Here is an 18,480-nt window from a genome sequence, read left to right as displayed (position 1 = left end):
CGTCCGTCTGGCTCGCTGAAGGTTAATTGAGTCGAAGCTTTTGTAAATTGTTGTCGATGTGGAGAAGTAGTAGCTCCGTTGCATGGTTAGGAGATTTTTGAGAGACACTGCATACAAGTGGGCATAAAGTCTCTGGTAACAGCCGATCGGAGCTGATTTAAGTGTACGGCTCAGATTTCGAAGCTTAATTTTGAATAGAAAGTTGCGAGTTTCTTAAATTAGCGTCTTTAGTGCACACGATTGGCTCAACACCTGAAGCAACTCTGTAACGTATGATGTTAAATGTCAGAGCTTAAATGGAGGTGGCCCTTAGCGGTTTGTTGTTGATTTATTTTATCAATATTCATTCCGTTCAGTAGGAAGTTGCCAACTCTAGTAACATATTAGCTTACGACTGTAAAATAAAAGTAAAATAAAATATTGTTGTTCAAACTGAAAAGGAAAGTGTCCTGTCTTGTTAATAAAATAAACTCTATGTACTGGAAATTGAATAATTAAAGAAATTGATCAATTTGAAGAACAGAAATATAAAAGAAAGAAACCAGAGAAATTTTATCTAGGTGGAACCTTTAACGCTTCTCGAAAAGAACAAACGTATTTAGAATTTCTTATTCACGAAGAAAAAGGAAAGATTTGCTAAAAAGAGTCAAATCGGTAATAGGAAATATTTACGAAAGAATGATCGGGGAGAATTTGAGTTTTTATGAAAAGGATATGAGGTTCTTAAATAGTTACTATTAGGCAGCATTCTGTTTTGATAACAAAGAAATAAATCGTCAAACGTCAGTCAGGTAAGGGTTATATCGCTGACGTGCTCTACGTTCATCGCTTGACTGTGTTATGATACGAGGAGCAGTCAAAAAGTTCCCGGAACTTCATTGTAACTGTTTTGCTGTCCCTTGTATTAGTATGAAACTATTGCTCTCATTTAACTACTTATTATTTATTACTCTGCAAAAAAAGCACCGTTTAGAGTGGTTTTCGAAATATCGAGAGGGAAGGAATGGCTGGAAGACGATCACCGCAGTGGAAGATCATCAACTTCCAGAAGCGAAGAATAGTAGAGGAAATGTAACAGTTTTTCAGTATTCAGATCAGACCGACTACTGACCATCGACGAGTGGCACAAGAACTGAAGCCCTGAATATCAGGCCGGCCGGAGTGGCCGGGAGGTTCTAGGCGCTACAGTCTGGAACCGCGCGGTAGCTACGGTCGCAGATTCGAATCCTGCCTCGGGCATGGATGTGTGTGGTGTCCTTAGGTTAGTTAGGTTTAAGTAGTTCTAAGTTCTAGGGGAGTGATGACCTCAGAAGTTAAGTTCCATAGTGCTCAGAGCCAGTCTGAATATCATAACTGCGTTTTGATGCTATACTACTGGCCATTAAAATTGCAACTCCACGATGATGACGTGCTACAGACGCGAAATTTAACCGACAGGAAGAAGATGCTGTGATATGCAAATGATTAGCTTTTCAGGGCATTCACACAAGGTTGGCGCCGGTGGGGACACCTACAACGTGCTGACATGAGGAATGTTTCCAACCTATTTCTCATACACAATCAGCAGTTGAACGGCGTTGCCTGGTGAAACGTTGTTGTGATGCCTCGTGTAAAGAGGGGAAATGCGTACCATCATGGCCGCGCGGGATTAGCCGAGCGGTCTAGGGCGCTGCAGTCATGGACTGTGCGGCTGGTCCCGGCAGAGGTTCCAGTCCTCCCTCGGGCATGGATGTGTGTGTTTGTCCTTAGGATAATTTAGGTTAAGTTGTGTGTAAGCTTAGGGACTGATGACCTTAGCAGTTAAGTCCCATACGATTTCGACACATTTGTACCATCACGTTTCCGACTTTGATAACGGTCGGATTGTAGCCAAACGCTATTGTGGTTTATCGTATCGGGACATTGCTGTTCGCGTTGGTCGATATCCAATGATATCACTAGCAGTCGAGATGACAGGCATCTTATCCGGATGGCTGTAACGGCTCGTGCAGTCACGTCTCGATCCCTCAGTCAACAGTTGGGGACGTTTGCAAGACAACAACAATCTCCACGAACAGTTGGACGACGTTTGCAGCAACATGGACTATCAGCTGGGAGACCATGGCTGCGGTTACCATCGACGCTGCATCACAGACAGGAGCGCCTGCGATGGTGTACTCAATGACGAACCTGGGCGCACGAATGGCAAAACGTCATTTTTTCGGTTGAATCCAGGTTGTGTTTGCAGCATCATGATGGTCGCATCCGTGTTTGGTGACATCGCGGTGAACGCATATTGGCAGAGTGTATTCGTCATCGCCATACTGGCGTATCACGCGGCGTGATGGTATGGGGTGCCATTGGTTACACGTCTCGGTCACCTCTTGTTCGCATTGACGGCACTTTGAACAGTGGACGTTACATTTCAGATGTGTTACGACCCGTGGCTCTACCCGTCATTCGATCCCTGCGAAACCCTACATTTCAGCAGGATAATGCACGACCGCATGTTGCAGGTCCTGTACGGGCCTTTCTGGATACAGAAAATGTTCGACTGCTGCCCTGGCCATCACATTCTCCAGATCTCTCACCAATTGAAAACATCTGGTCAACGGTGGCCGAGCAACTGGCTCGTCACAGTACGCCAGTCACTACTCTTGCTGAACTGTGGTATCGCGTTGAAGCTGCATGGGCAGCTGTACCTGTACACGCCATCCAAGCTCTGTTTGACTCAATGCCCAGGCGTATCAAGGCCGTTATTACGGCTAGAGGTGGTTGTTCTGGGTACTGATTTCTCAGGATCTATGCACCCAAATTGCGTGAAAATGTAACCACATGTCAGTTCTAGTATAATATATTTGTCCAATGAATACCCGTTTATCATCTGCATTTCTTCTTGGTGTAGCAATTTGAATGGCTAGTAGTGTATACAGGGTGTTACAAAAGGGTACGGCCAAACTTTCAGGAAACATTCCTCACTCACAAAGAAAGAAAATATGTTATGTGGACATGTGTCTGGAAACGCTTACTTTCCATGTTAGAGCTCATTTTATTACTTCTCTTCAAATCACATTAATCGTGGAATGGAAACACACAGCAACAGAATGTACCAGCGTGACGTCAAACACTTTGTGACAGGAAAAGTTCCGTTAGCGAGGATACATGCATCCACCCTCGGTCGCATGGAATCCCTGATGCGCTGATACAGCCCTGGAGAATGGCGTATTGTATCACAGCCGTCCACAATACGAGCACGAAGAGTCTCTTCATTTGGTACCGGGGTTGCGCAGACAAGAGCTTTCAAATGCCCCCATAAATGAAAGTCAAGAGGGTCGAGGTCAGGAGAGCGTGGAGGCCATCGAATTGGTCCACCTCTAGCAATCCAACGGTCACCGAATCTGTTGTTGAGAAGCGTACGAACACTTCGACTGAAATGTGCAGGAGCTCCACCGTGCACGAACCACATGTTGTGTCGTACTTGTAAAGGCACATGTTCTAGCAGCACAGGTAGAGTATCCAGTATGAAATCATGATAACGTGTTCCATTGAGCATAGGTGGAAGAAACTAAAATGAGCTCTAACATGGAAATTAAGCGCTTCCGGACACATGTCCACATAACATCTTTTCTTAATTTTTGTGTGAGGAATGTTTCCTGAAAGTTTGGCCGTACCTTTTTGTAACACCCGGTATACATTACACAGGATAGGGCAAATAAAAGTGGCTCGGAGAGCAGTGTTCCAGGGTACAAAGGAACACAGTAGTAACCTGACTATAGCAGAAGTCGGAAGTGACCACCATTTACCTCTTGGCACTTCGAGCACCAGTCATCAAGCTGCTGAATCAAAGCTGGACTGTTGGAATTGCTGCAGTCTCATCCGAAATATTCTTCTGCAGTTCTTGAAGACTATGAGGGTTGTGCGATGTGCCTTAGACTTGAGGGCACCCCCACACCAAGCAGTCGCACGCTGGCAGATCAGGTGACCTGGACGGACAGTTAGGACAGCGACTGGTCTGTCCTCTACTAACAGCTGTGTCCATCTCGCTGAACTCTTAACAAATGATGATCTAGTCAACACAAGTTTCTAACATTTAGCCTATGTTATGATGTTACAACTAGTGCAGGCTTGCGTTGTTGCAAGAGTGTAGCGCTGCACGGCAGTCGTCAGGTGACGGGAAGCGAAGACCTTGGTGACTATGGCGGGAACCGAGACCAAGCAGTCGTATTTGTTTGCTGGCAGCTGATCAGATGGCTCATTGTCGCGTGTTATGAAGCAGCGAAAACTGCATATTGTAACTGATAATGGAAGGTTCAGACGAGACTTACAAGCGCCGCAAAAGAAATAACGGCCGACTGAATGGAATGCAAATATTCCGAAGAAGAATATTACCTGTGGTGAACGAGTAATGAACACAGTAGGCTATGAAATAACAAAAAAACTTACAGAACCACACTGCAAGTGAGTAACTTTGACTAACATAATAACATGCTGGGTTCAATTCCCGGACCAGACAGAAATGTAAATCATGATCATTGGGCTGCAATTCTGTTAGTATGAGATAAATATTACGCTGCTTATAGTAATGGGTAATTTTCTCTGCTTTTCAGTGTAGAAGTGCGTGTATGGCAGCATTCTCTGACGTTTTAAAACAGATATGTTACTGGAATTCAGTGCCATGTCTCCGAAAGATCTTCGGGATACCTTCCTAGCCGGTATGATTTCTGCATCAGTTCCACAAACGGGCTGAAACAGAAAAGTCGAAGCAACAAAGACTCATTCCGCTGTGTTTCATTACTGGGTAACTAATTTTATGTCTTCTGTGATAATTTTACATTGTTTTATATTCACTACTCTGTATTTCCACTATAATATAAAAAATATGTAATCTTATAAATGTTTGTTTGTACTTTGCTTCACATAAAGTGTGGAGATACAGAAAACATTACTTGCAAGCAAGCTTTTCCCTCTCTACATGGCGTTGGTAACGAAGAGCACGGTGCATCACTGACTTACTTCTACTAGTAATATCATCGCCACACGATAGACACGGACGTTGACCGCAAGCGAGATGCTTATCTGCTGAACCGAAAATTCAAACGTTGAATCACACTAAATCATTTCCCTACAGAATCGCCCTTTAGGAGGAAACAAAGAGAAAGCGATGTACATTTGTTCCTAATTGAATCTGCAAAAGATGTGGCAGGCGTATCTTCAAAAGTATGAGCCTGAAGCCTATCCAGCATTAAAAGGGAGCAATGTAATTGCGACACCAAAAGTGAAGTACGAACATTTTTTTAAAGTTTACACGGAAAATTGTAATTACCCATTATGAAGGCTACGAGCTGATGTCGGGAGCGATTTGTGGGTGAGAGCGGTTGCGTAGAAGAGAAAGAAGACCCTGGGGTTCTCTCCTTGAAAGCTGAGGAAAAAAAAAACCTTCAAAAACTATGTTTTAAGCTGTTTTGATACTTAAAAATGTCAAACAATTGCAATAGTGTGTTTCATATTATACACTAAAGTTTTGAATTTCTTTCAATGTGTAGAATTCACAACTTTCTTCTGAGTAACTTCTCGTATATAATTGTTAACACACAGTAACAAGTTCTTAAGCAAAACAAATAAATTGAAACTACATTAAAATACTTTAAAAATTGTAGTTCTTAATTTGTTGATATCCATATTTTTGCCAGTTTAGTTCATAAATATATATTACCTATAATATATATATTATTATAGTAAACCGTGCCGCTGTGACGGATCGGGAAGCCCTGCTAATATTTGGCGTCCACAATGCGAACAGGAGGGGGAGCACAAGTCACTGGTACATGTAGTAAGTACATTCTCTCTTGGGAATACTGAATTAAATCACTAAATCCACTGACCAAGACTCTAAACTAGCGTGCTTAACTTTGGCGCATATTACAAATATTTCCATTTGATTTTAATTTACTTTCAGTTCTGGGAGAGGGCGATGGCCCCCTCCGCCCCCCCTCCCCTCCCTTTAATACGCTCTTGCCGGCCGCGGTGGTCTAGCGGTTCTAGGCGCTCAGTCCGGAACCGCGCGACTGCTAAGGTCGCAGGTTCGAATCCTGCCTCGGGCATGGATGCGTGTGAGCTCCTTAGGTTAGTTAGGTTTAAGTAGTTCTGAGTTCTAGGGGACTGATGACCACAGATGTTAAGTCCCATAGTGCTCAGAGTCATTTGAACCATTTTTAATACGCTCTTGGCTGACGTATTTTCTCTCTGTGAAAAACGTCAGTTCGGAATTCAGTGCAATAAAATATCAGCAGTGAGGCAGAAACTAAGAAGAGAACTTCACGTACGTAAAGCAAAGGTTAAGCATTTTTATAAGGCAATGAAGGAATGTGAAATGTTATTAAGGGAAGGACAGAATGGACACTGTATGTCAGAAGCTATAGCCGTTGACTTTATGCAGAATGCTCCTTCCTTATCCTCACAACCTGTTACGGTGATGTTCTACGCAAGACTGTTGTGGCTCTTCAATTTTGGAATCATTGCTTTCCTGGTGGGACCACTACAATGTTCCCAAACACAGAGTTAGTTGGAAAGAAAGGTCCCAATGAAGTTATCTCCTTCTTGGATCATTTCATAACGAAGTTCGTTGATATCAGTGTCAAAAGACTCCATATGTTTAGTGATACACGTGTGACACAAAACAGAAATAACACTACGGTATATTGATGATTTTTACTTTTTGGACCGTCTGACTACAACTGAATGAAACATAATTTTCGTGTCATACGCCTTTCGCCTTTATTTTCTGCATCTTCAGTGGCCTGGAATATGTACATACTGTTACTATTTAGTTTACATTTTGGGTCAATGTACTTAGGGGTTATAAACAGTTCTGGTGGTTAGTTTTTGCTATGATGTAGTAATATTTTTTAAATTCTACTTACATGTTGCGTGGATGATTTTCTACCTATTACGTTTCTTTTCCAATTTTGGTGCCGTTCCTCCTATAATTTTCACTTGGATTTTTTTTCACATTTCACAGCCCTAGGAACTGAACATTTTTTTTGATACAATGTTTTGGTTTGTGTTACCGACAGTCGGATATTATTGCCAAAGATCGAATGTTATTGCCAAATATCGAGTGTAATGTTTGCAATATCTGTGATCTCTGTGTGTGTATTTGTGTGTGTGTGTGTGTGTGTGTGTGTATGAATGTATGTGTGTGTGTCCAGAGGGTGAAGGGAGGGGGAGGTGATTTTTTTGTCTTTTTTTTTATTTTGTGGCTGCTTGTGCGAGAGGGACGATTTTTATCTTATCATTTCTTTTATTAAATGTAGTAGGGAGCCTGTACTGATGTGTGTTTGCACATTTATAACATGTTTGTTTTCAGAGATGACCTTCTGAATGTGGAAGTTTTCTTGTTTTTGTGGAAGATATTTGTCATGGTTGCTTATTCTCGTTATTTTCGTTTCTTATTCCATGTTTGTCGGATGGTGGTTATGTCGTTTTAAACGTTCTGAAAATGTGGAATGGTTTGTTTCGTACTACCAACACCTGATATCTTCTTTTAAAGTTCCTGCATGTCGTACCTATATATACTGTATCACAACTTTGTCATTCAAGTTATTTATTCCTGATCGATGGAATTTATCCCTCTTGGTAGTTGGTTGGTTAGGATGTTTGTAACTCTGCATATTAATTTATGTGTGTAAGTCGCATTGTACCATGTAGTTCTTTTCTCTGTCACTTTTTGTGTTTGTTGAGTGTGTTTGTAAGTTTGCAGCTTTTGAGTTATCTTGTATTCTGGAAGTGTTGTGTTCTTATGTATTCGTGCTTTTATTTTTTGATTGAGTCTGTGTGTTACATGCGTAGCATACCCGTTGTACTTAGCTATTTGCATGATTGTACTCATTTCTTTTTCGTAGTTTCTCTTGTTGAGTGGGATCCTGTTTAATCTATGTAACATATGTCTTAGTGCTACATTTCCCTTGTTTACTCTAGTTACTAGTATTTAGCTGTTTATTAACTTTTGTACTGTTGTGAAATATTTTTGCCATATGAGACAAAAGAGTAGATTCAACAACGTACGTCTGATGTACACAACAAGGGGTTACTTTTACATGGCATGTGATAGATCTTTTGTGAAAATTGAGCACAAGAAGCGAAAACAGGACGTTAATTAGACTGCAAATGAATGGATTTCGGTGAACTTATGAAATTAAGAGTACTCGCTCAGCTGCGGGCACCTTGGACGCTAGAACCTAACTACACTGAAGAACCAAAGAAACTGGTACACCTGCCAAATATCGCGTAGGTCCCCAGCGAGCACGCAGAAGTGCCGCAATACAACATGGCATGGACTCGACTAATGTCTGAAGTAGCGGTGGTTGGGATTGACACCAGGCCTGAAGCCTGCAGGCCTGTCCATAAGAGTATGAGGAGCTGGACATCTCCTGTGATCAGCACGTTACACGGCATACCAGATATGGTCATTAGTGTTCATATATGGGGAGTTTGGTGGCCAGTGGAAGTGTTTAAACTTAGAAGAGTCTTCCTGGAACCACTCTGTAGCAATTCTGGCCGTGTGGGGTGTCGTACTGACCTGCTGGAATTCCCCAAGTCGGTCGGAATGCACAATGGGCATTAATGGATGCGGGTGATCTGACAGGATGCTTATGTACGTGTCATCTGTCAGAGTCGTATCTAGACATATGAGGATTCCCATATCACTCCAACTGCACACTCCCCAAACCATTACAGAGCATCCACCAGCTTCAACATCCCCCTGCTGACATGCATGGTCCATGGATTCATAAGGTCGTCTCCATATCCGTTCACGTCTGTCCACTCGATACACTTTGAAACGAGACTCGTCCACCAAGGCTATATGTTTCCAGTCATCAACAGTCCAGTGTCGGTGTTGACGGGCCCAGGCGAGGCGTAAAGCTTTGTGTCGTCCATCATCAAGGATACACGAGTGGGCCTTCGGCTCCGAAAGCTCATATCGATGGTGTTTCGTTGAATGGTTCGCTTGGTGACACCCGCTGAGGGCCCAGTATTGAAATCTGCAGCAATTTGCAGGAGCATTGCACTTCCGTCACGCTGAACGATTCTCTTCAGTTCTCGTTGGTCCAGTTCTTGCAGGATCTTTTTCCGGCCGCAGTGATGTCGGAGATTTGATGTTGTACCGGATTCCTGATATTCATGGTACACTTGCGCAATGGTCGTACGGGAAAATCCCTACTTCATCGCTATCTCGGAGATGCTTGTGTCCCATCGCTCGTGCGCCGACTATTAACACCACATACAAACCCATTGAAATCTTGATGTCCTGCCATTGTAGCAGCAGTAACCGATCTAACAACTGCGCCAGACACCTGTTGTCTTATGTAGGCGCTGGCAACTGCAGCGCCGTATTCTGCCGTTTTACATGTCTCAGTATTTGAACGCGCATGCTTATACCAGTTTCTTTGGCGTTTCAATGTATGTGTATAAGCACACGTACAATTTTCAAACTCAGTTTTTTACCGGAAATGATTGAGAGTTGAGTTTTCCTGTTTTCAAGTGTTAGTGTCCTAGTCGTGCTCTGCATCCCTGTCAAACTGAATCAGATCGGTGATGGGAAGTTCGTTCGGTCCCCCTGCGAGTACAGAACTGCATCAAACCATTCGTCGTCTTGGAGACCACAACAAAATACGGACTTGGCTTACGTGACGATGCCCACGATTCAGCGTAAAGAGCAGTTTGGAAGAGTTTGCGGTGTTACAGCTAGATCCCGTTTCGTTCGCCGGCGCCGCAGCGCCTCCCGCAAAGTGGGCCAGCTGTTAGCCGAGTGGTTACAGTAGCCGAGGTGGTGTCTAGGTGTGCGGTGCGGGCCGAGCGGCAGCTAACGACCCCGGCACGTGGAGCCCGCGGCCTTCGCACCGCACCAGCCGTGACTCAGCCAGCTTCCGGCCCGGCCACCGGCTCGCCGCTCATTTTTCTGCCCCTCTCTCTCTCTCTCTCTCTCTCACGGCCGTTGCTCTCGCGTGTCTCTGCACCGCACAGCGCAGCGCCGCGCTGTGCCGCATTCCTTCGCGTTAGCCGCGGACCTCGGCTCGCTTCCTGCCGCCGACTGACCCCGCGGAGACCGTCTTCTGCCGAGCGGCGGAGCTTTTCACGTGTCAGCGCGTCCCCCGAAGCTGGTATTCAGCTGTCCTCATTGGCGCAGTCGTTTCGTCAGCACCCAGCACCACTCACTTCCTGCTGCACTGTTCTTCTCTCCGCCGTAAAACGCCCGCTATTCCTGCACAGGGTAATTCCGTGATGATCTTACAACCTTTCAGGGATGACGGTGAGCAGTGGCGTACCGATTATTTCTTTAGATGGGGGGGCAAGCTCACCCATTTACTGATTTCGTCTTTGAAGCGAAACCGTTAAGAATACAGGCATAGCGATCAGCTCTATGCTGTTCCACAGAGAGAAACAACTCATTAATACTAACACGGACCCAATTTCATAGGTCGTGCTCTTGAAAAAAAAAATCGTTGCTTTAACTTTCAAAAAGATATCATTTATCTGGAAAGACATGGGTCCCAATTTGTTTTGAGACCATTTACGAAAGAGAGTTCATATTTACTGTAAACTACAATATCAATAGGCCAGAGAGAAAAAACCTTTTGTTGTTATTACTACTCTGTATTGTATGTTAACCGGGGGCCTAGAAACGACGGAGATGCTCCGTCCCCGCCGCAGCCGCAGTGGTCCACAACCCCACGACGACTACCTCAGTCCACTTCACCCCTCCGCCGCCCCACGCCGAACCCAAGGTTATAGTGCGGTTCGGCCCCCGGTGGACCCCCCAGTGAACGTCTCACACCAGACGAGTGTATGGTTCAAATGGCTCTGAGCACTATGGGACTTAACATCTATGGTCATCAGTCCCCTAGAACTTAGAACTACTTAAACCTAACTAACCTAAGGACAGCACACAACACCCAGCCATCACGAGGCAGAGAAAATCGCTGACCCCGCCGGGAATCGAACCCTGGAACCCGGGCGTGGGAAGCGAGAACGCTACCGCACGACCACGAGATGCGGGCAGACGAGTGTAACCCCTATGTTTGCGTGGTAGAATAATGGTGGTGTACGAGTACGTGGAGAACTTGTTTGTGCAGCAATCGCCGACATAGTGTAGCTAAGGAGGAATAAGTAGAAGCAGCCCGCATTTGCCGAGGCAGATGAAAAACCGCCAGAAAAACCATCCACAGACTGGCCGGCTCACCGGACCTCGACACAAGTCCGCCGGGCGGATTCGTGCCGGGGACCAGGCGCTCCTTCCCAAACTGGAAAGCCGTGCGTTATACCGCGCGGCTAACCGGGCGGGCTATTACAACATTACACACTTTGCATCACGTCTTAATGAAAAAAAGAAAAACGTAACTTGTTTGAAAAAAAGAAGGCATTCATTTTATATTTGTTAAGACTAAAAAATTTTACCTACAATTTCTAACTATAGTTTTCCTTTCGACAGTTCGTAAAATAATTATTTTCATGACATCTATAAGATTAATTTTTCCAGACCTGTCTTGATGGACGTGGAGGAGGAGTAGCTAGTCGGCCGGTGTGGCCGAGCGGTTCTAGGCGCTGCAGTCTGGAACCGCGCGACCGCTCCGTTCGCAGGTTCGAATCCTGCTTCGGGCATGGATTTGTGTGATGTCCTTAGGTTAGTTAGGTTTAAGTAGTTCTAAGTTCTAGGGGACTGATGACCTCAAATGTTAAGTCCCATAGTGCTCAGAGCCATTTGAACCATTTTTGATTAGTAGCTGGGTTAGTCTCGACTGAACCGAGTTATCGAGTAGTTGTCGAGTAGTTCCCATCATAAGATGGCATTGTCTTGTATATGTGTATATTCAGTTTAAATAAAACTTTCTTAAACTTTGCATGTGACTTGATTATTTTTTATTACGGTAAAAGTAAAGGTTAGCTCAAGATATCCTTAGCGCCCCCTTCCTTGAGGTTTTTCTGTATCTGCCACTGATCTGAGGCAAGTTTTAAGTCGTCTCAAGGTGCTGAATGACCTCTCGGAGGATGCTTACGATCCTGGAACTGTCAGAATCAGAACGATTCAGCAACGTGTTTAAGTTTTCTTCCAATAGAGGATATGTTACTTGGTTGTATAGTAGTAGTGATGGTTAGCACCATTTCAAGATGTGCACCTTTCCTCACAAGTGACTATTAATCAAATTGTGTGACTGGATTCGTGATTTCCTTCCAGAGAGGTCACAGTTCATAGTGATAGACGGTAAATCATCGAGTAGAACAGAAGTGATATCTGGCGTTCCGCAAGGTAGTGTCATAGGCCCTCTGGTGTTCCTGATTTATATAAATGATCTCGGTGATAATCTGAGCAGCCCCCTTAGATTGTTTGCAGATGACACTGTAATTTACTGTCTAGTAAAATCATCGGACGATCAATTCCAATTATAAAATGATCTAGAGAGAATTTCTGTATGGTGTGAAAAGTGGCAATTAAACAATGAAAAGTGCTAGGTCATCCACATGGGTATTAAAAGAAATCCGATAAATTTTGGGTATACGATAAATCGCACAAATCTAAGGGCTGTCAATTCGACTAAATACCTAGGAATTAAAATTACGAGCAACTTAAATTGGAAAGACCACATAGATAATATTGTGTGGAAGGCGAAACAAAGACTGCGCTTCGTTGCCAGAACACTTAGAAGACGCGACAAACCCACTAAAGAGACAGCCTACATTACACATGTCCGTCCTCTGCTGGAATAGTGCTGCGCGGTGTGGGATCCTTACCAGGTAGGATTGACAGAAAACATCGAAAAAGTGCAAAGAAGGGCAGCTCGTTTCGTGTTATCGCGAAATAGGGGTGAGAATGTCATTGATATGATACGCGAGTTGGGGTTGCAGTCACTGAAACAAAGGCGGTTTTCTTGGCGGCGAGATCTATTTACGAAATTTCAATCACCAACTTTATATTCCGAATGCGAAATTATTTTGTTGACACCCACCTACGTGGGGAGAAATGATCATCACAATAAAATAAGAGAAATCAGAGCTCGAACGGAGTGATTTAGGCGTTCCTTTTTCCCAAGCGCCATTCGAGAGTGGAATGGTAGAGAAGTAGTATGAAAATGGTTCGATGAACCCTCTGCCAGGCACTTAAGTATGAATTGCAGAGTAACCATGTAGAAGTAGATTTAGAAGAAGCTCGTCAAGATTAAAGACTATTGTATGTACTCCAAGCAATTCTTCCTAACGTCGTGTAGATGGAGGAATGTTTGCGAGGATATAATAAGTATCTGTTCAAGATGGAATAGTCGCTTTAGATCTTCTTGGTTGAACCTTCGACTGATCTCATCAGAAGGAGATCAACAACTTCAAACAAATCTTTCCTGAATTTTCGTTCTTGAGACAATTCTTTGGGAACAGACTGTGTTTCTGTGTATTGCGATTTCGCTGGTATTTTTATTGGCAGTGAGCTATTTGGATCTTTCATATTTAGGTTTTTAGAATAATCTTTGGATTTCTCTAACAGCATATCAAATGCTTCTGTAGTCCTAAGATTTGCAAGAGCTACTTCTAGAACCTCTACAGAAAATATCACTCCATATGCATGAAAATTTGGATTCTGTAGGGACCTGGCCAGTTCTTCACACAATCTAAACTCTTCAGTTGCTGCTGTTGTACAAAAAATAGTTTCAAACTTTTCGAGCTGCTCGCATAGACCCACATGACTGACCTTCATTCGTCTCCAACTGAGCTCGGTACATTCAGTATTTCGGTCATAGTTTTCTAGACTCGCTCATGGTTTTCCCTGAAACGTGTCAAAGATTTTACTCTTACAGCCCATCGTGTAGTACACATTGGAACCAGTCGTTGAGGTTTTGGATTTGGTTTCATCTCATTGACACCAGACTGTTGCACAATATCTGCGTACGCGGATTTCAGAATTATGTTTGAGGAATCTTTCACAGTTACCAGTAGGCTACATCGCACAATGGATCAAATCTTCTTGAAACTTCCTGTAGTGCCAGATATAATCAATGATTGCTGCAGTGGATGTAACAACTCTTTGGCTGGTCTTGAAGAAGGATTTCCTTCACACCGTTGTTCCGTCCAAGTACATTGGCTGAACCATTGCAACAGTGAGCGCATAGAAATTCAGTTTCAAATGACAGTCTTAGAAGTACGTTTTTAATGGTAGTTGTTGGCGTTTGCGCTTTGGAGACCAGCGGACTGTATAAACCCAAATGAAATTCTTTTATTTCGAGGGTGTCAGGGTCAACACAACGTACACAAAGAGTGAACTGCTCCTACGTCCTTCGTTGAATCTGCCACAATTCCGTGAAATGCGGAATTTTTTTATTTGCTGCACAATTTCTCGCTGGATCGTGTGAGCCACAATTTCCAGCACTTCGTTTGGTATCGCTGGCGCCAACCAAATGTCACAGCGTTTCAGTCTTATCTTCAGTTCTGGCACACCATTCTTCCTCTCATCGAGAAGTCTCATGACGTTCCCAGACACCGTTTCATGACATCTCTGTGCGTTTACTGTTCGGCCCAGGAATCAACCGATAATTACTAGTAAAGCGGTTCTAGCCCTCTCCTGATCGGTCAGCAGATGTCGAGCAACTAGATCAATCAAAGGTGTGCTGTTTTCACGCTGCAGAATAATTGCGAGACACTCTCGATGAAAAAGTCTCTTCTCGTGTACCTTTTGTCCAGTTATAGAAATTTCGTTACGAAAAGCCGTCTTCTGTTGTTCACTAAGTGGATGGACCGAATGCAGTCATGGCAGAAAATACTGCCACTCTTTTTTTTCCGGAATGTAGCCACGGGTAAGCCACAAACCATTCCGATTAACAAGATTTTACATTCCTTCGTGGAAACTTACGCTTCTCTGATGCTTGAAATTTTGTTTCAAAGACAGGTATGCTTGAAGAAGAGCCCACTGTGTTTTCATGTGAGAAGGGGATGTCTGCATGTTTTGACAGTCCTATGCCACAACTTTTATGTCCATCGCCTCTACCTGAAATCGTTAAGGATAAAAACGTCAACATGACGGATCTCGCGTATCTCGCACAGATCACACTAACATAAAAATAGGTTTCAACAAGCAAAGTATGTTAATGATTAATACATAGGACAACAGCACAAACATAGGAAGAAACACTTATAGTTTACCATAAAAGTTTAGCTTACCAGTATCAATGCTTGTGCTTTCTTGTGTCCTCTACTAATATAACTACTATCAGACTGAGGCTGCCACTGTCATGGTAACGCTTATAAAACTATCAGATCTTTTAGTGCTACTACCACCTCTAAAAGATTCCTAATAGATTTTTGTGACATTGTGCAGTACCATACCTAAAATAATAAATATCTGCCATGACCCATGGATCGATGTACACATAAAACGGGAACGAAAAGTTAGATACTGAAATTTCAAAAAGGAGCTATAACTCACTAACTGTATATGTGGCAAGCAAGAGGAATCACTGTAAACATTACTGAATATCTACATAGTGAATTACAAAAGAGCATGCAAATCAGACCTTAAAGCAATACTGCAGTGTAAATGGAAGAACATTACCATCAGACATAACAAACACACTTGCACAATTCCTACCAAATCGATTGCGAGTGATGATTTATCAGAAGGAAACTCATATGGTAAATAAAAGATTTTCAGCTCTAAAGATAATGTGAACTATCATTTGTTCAATATTGAACTACCGTGTAAAGTACTGCGTTTTTGTCTTTATTTGACATTCAACTTTCAGTTGTTAAATCAATTTAAGTAAACTGAACAATGTTTGCACCGTTACATAAACATTTGTAATGAAACTTATATGAAATGCAGAGAACTCAAATCTTGTTTTCTGTGTACGAATGCTTTTCTCAATGGCTGTATAACAGGTAAGAATGAAGCCGAACTCGCAGCATATTAATACTTCTTTCCAGAAGCGACTGCATATTTTTACATGCTGCTGTTTTTGCGACGAGTTTTATTGTAAACATTGACTTGAATTGCGGCACTGTACTTTTCCTTTCATAAACTAACGAATGGCATTTATATATTTCCACGTTATCATCATCATCGTCATCTATTTCATTAAAGAGGCCTTTGAGGCCTACAGCAGAAGAACAATAGGAAAAAAACATTACAAACACAAAAACCCCAGTAAAAGGAATGTCTGTCAACCACAGGCGAGGAGGTATTTGCTGCAGATGGCACTCCATCTTTCTCGGTCTCTAGCGTCATCTTCCACGACCACAGGTTCAACTTCTTGAAGGATCATCGTCACCCGATCCTTCCATCGCGATCTTGGGCGTCCTCTCAGGCGTTTTCCCGTGGGTTGGGAGTGGAGGACTCTTCCAGGAAGGGGTCCGTCCGCTCGTAAGATGTGGCCAAACCATTTTAGTCGCCTCTGTGCCTATATTCGTCCAATGTGTGGCTTTCCAAACCTCTGGTACAGATCTTTTTTTCTTCTTTCCCATTTACCTTCGATGTTATTATAGACAGGTCCATAGATCTTCCGAAGTACCTTTCTTTCAAACGCACATGCTGAATCTTGTGCCGTTGCTGATGTCGCCCAAGCTTCACAACCGTACAAAAGTACTGGCATCACCAGTGCCGTGTACAGATGGACTTTGTTCTTCTGAGATATCAGGCGAGATTTGAAAAGGCTGCTCAGACTAAAGAACACGGGATTAGCACTTGTCATGCGTTGATGTACTTCTTTCACTTTTGTTGGTTAATATTGAGCCCAGGTACTTGAACTCTTCAACTCGTTCGAAGTTATGCCCGTCTACAACAATGGAAGGAGGGAGAACTCGACGACGTGATATTCCAGGATATTTAGTTTTGTTCTCGTTCACCTCCAACCCTATTTTCTATGCATTTTGGAGGAATCGGGAAGTATCGCCGCACATTTGCTCTAGAGTGTCACCACGGATCACAACATCTTCAGCAAATGCCAGCATTGTGTCTGCTCCCACCATCTCCACTTCTGTGGATCGGCAAGTGCCACGGCTTACTTTTTCCAAGGCCAAGGTAAATAATATTAGCGCCAACGGATCTCCTTGTCTCAATCCATTTTGGATAGTGAAATGTGGTGATAGCTGGTTGCCAAACCGTACTTTAGAAGTTGACTTGGAGTAGCAAGCTGCAATTAGTCGGATGTATCTCGATGGGATGCCAAAGTTCCTCTAACGTTTCCCATAATGTGACGCGCTCACTGCTGTTGTAAGCTTGCCGAAAATCGATGAAGTGTAGTTCCCGACTGAACTCAAAGAATTTTTCTATCAGCTACCTCAAAGTAAATACGTGGTTAATGGTAGACCGTCCGGGGATACAATTAAGACTGTCTCCCTCTATCTGCTGGTTTCCCTTACTAGGTGTAGTTTAGGCGAACATCCGGCTGAGGACATCCGCAAGGAAATTTTCAGAGCCTCTCACATGTTTAACTTCAAACTGAAATGCCGAAATACGTACCGCCCACCTGGAAATACGGCCAGTTTTACGCGGTCTAGCCAACACCCAGCTCAAAGCCTGATTGTCGGTTTCTAACTGGAAGACCCGATGTTCAAGGTAGAAGCGGTAATTCTCTAATACAAATAAAACGGCCAAAGTCTCGCACTCGTAGACAGAGTACTTAAGTTCGGCATCCAAGAACTGGAGAATTGGCTGTTGCTGCCTTAATGTGCTCAAAGGCAGCCTCCTTTGCGAGTCCCTATTCAAAACGCGCGCCCTTCTGGCGTAACTGATTTATGGGTCCCACCAACTGAGCAAAATTGGGAACGAAACGCCTAAAGTTGTTCGCCATGCCTATGAATTTAGCAATTCCCCGCTTATCAGTAGGCGGAGGCAAAGCCAGTAAAGCTTCAGTTCGCTCTTGGCCAATGTGAATACTCTGACCCGACACTATATGACCTGAGAAAGATACGTGCTGCTTGGCTAGCGTCAACTTACTAGGCTTAACAGTCACACCGGATCCCTGTAATCTTAAAAGAACTTGATGGATCTGCTACAAATGGTCCTGAAACGAATGGCCATAGATTACTAAATCGTCGAAATAATTATACACACAGACTAACTTCAAGCCGCCAAGGATGTTGTCCAGCAAACGATTACGCACAGCACAACCCCACCAGTCGCTAGCCCAAAAGGAACTCTGTTAAACTCAAACAAGTTCCAATCAGTACAAAATGCGGTAACATGTTTACATTCTTCAGCCAAGGGAATCCGATAATAGGCCTGATTCAAATCAAGGACCGTAAACCAATTAGCACCGGCAAACCAAGTAAAAGAATTATGCAGATGAGGTAGGAGTACCGATTCAAGGACAACATTAGAGTTTAAACGGTAGTAGTCAACCACAGGTCTGAAATCGCGCCCCTGATCTTCAGGTACAAGAAATATTGGGGAAGCATAAGCAGATGTAGAAGGACGAATCAATCCTTGTTGGAGCAAAAATGGTTCAAATGGCTCTGAGCACTATGGGT

The sequence above is a fragment of the Schistocerca cancellata genome, chromosome 1 (assembly GCF_023864275.1).
Source record: "Schistocerca cancellata isolate TAMUIC-IGC-003103 chromosome 1, iqSchCanc2.1, whole genome shotgun sequence".
In the NCBI taxonomy this organism is placed as follows: domain Eukaryota; kingdom Metazoa; phylum Arthropoda; class Insecta; order Orthoptera; family Acrididae; genus Schistocerca; species Schistocerca cancellata.
The sequence above is the reverse complement of the archived record's forward strand: the minus strand, read 5'-3'. Positions refer to the sequence as shown.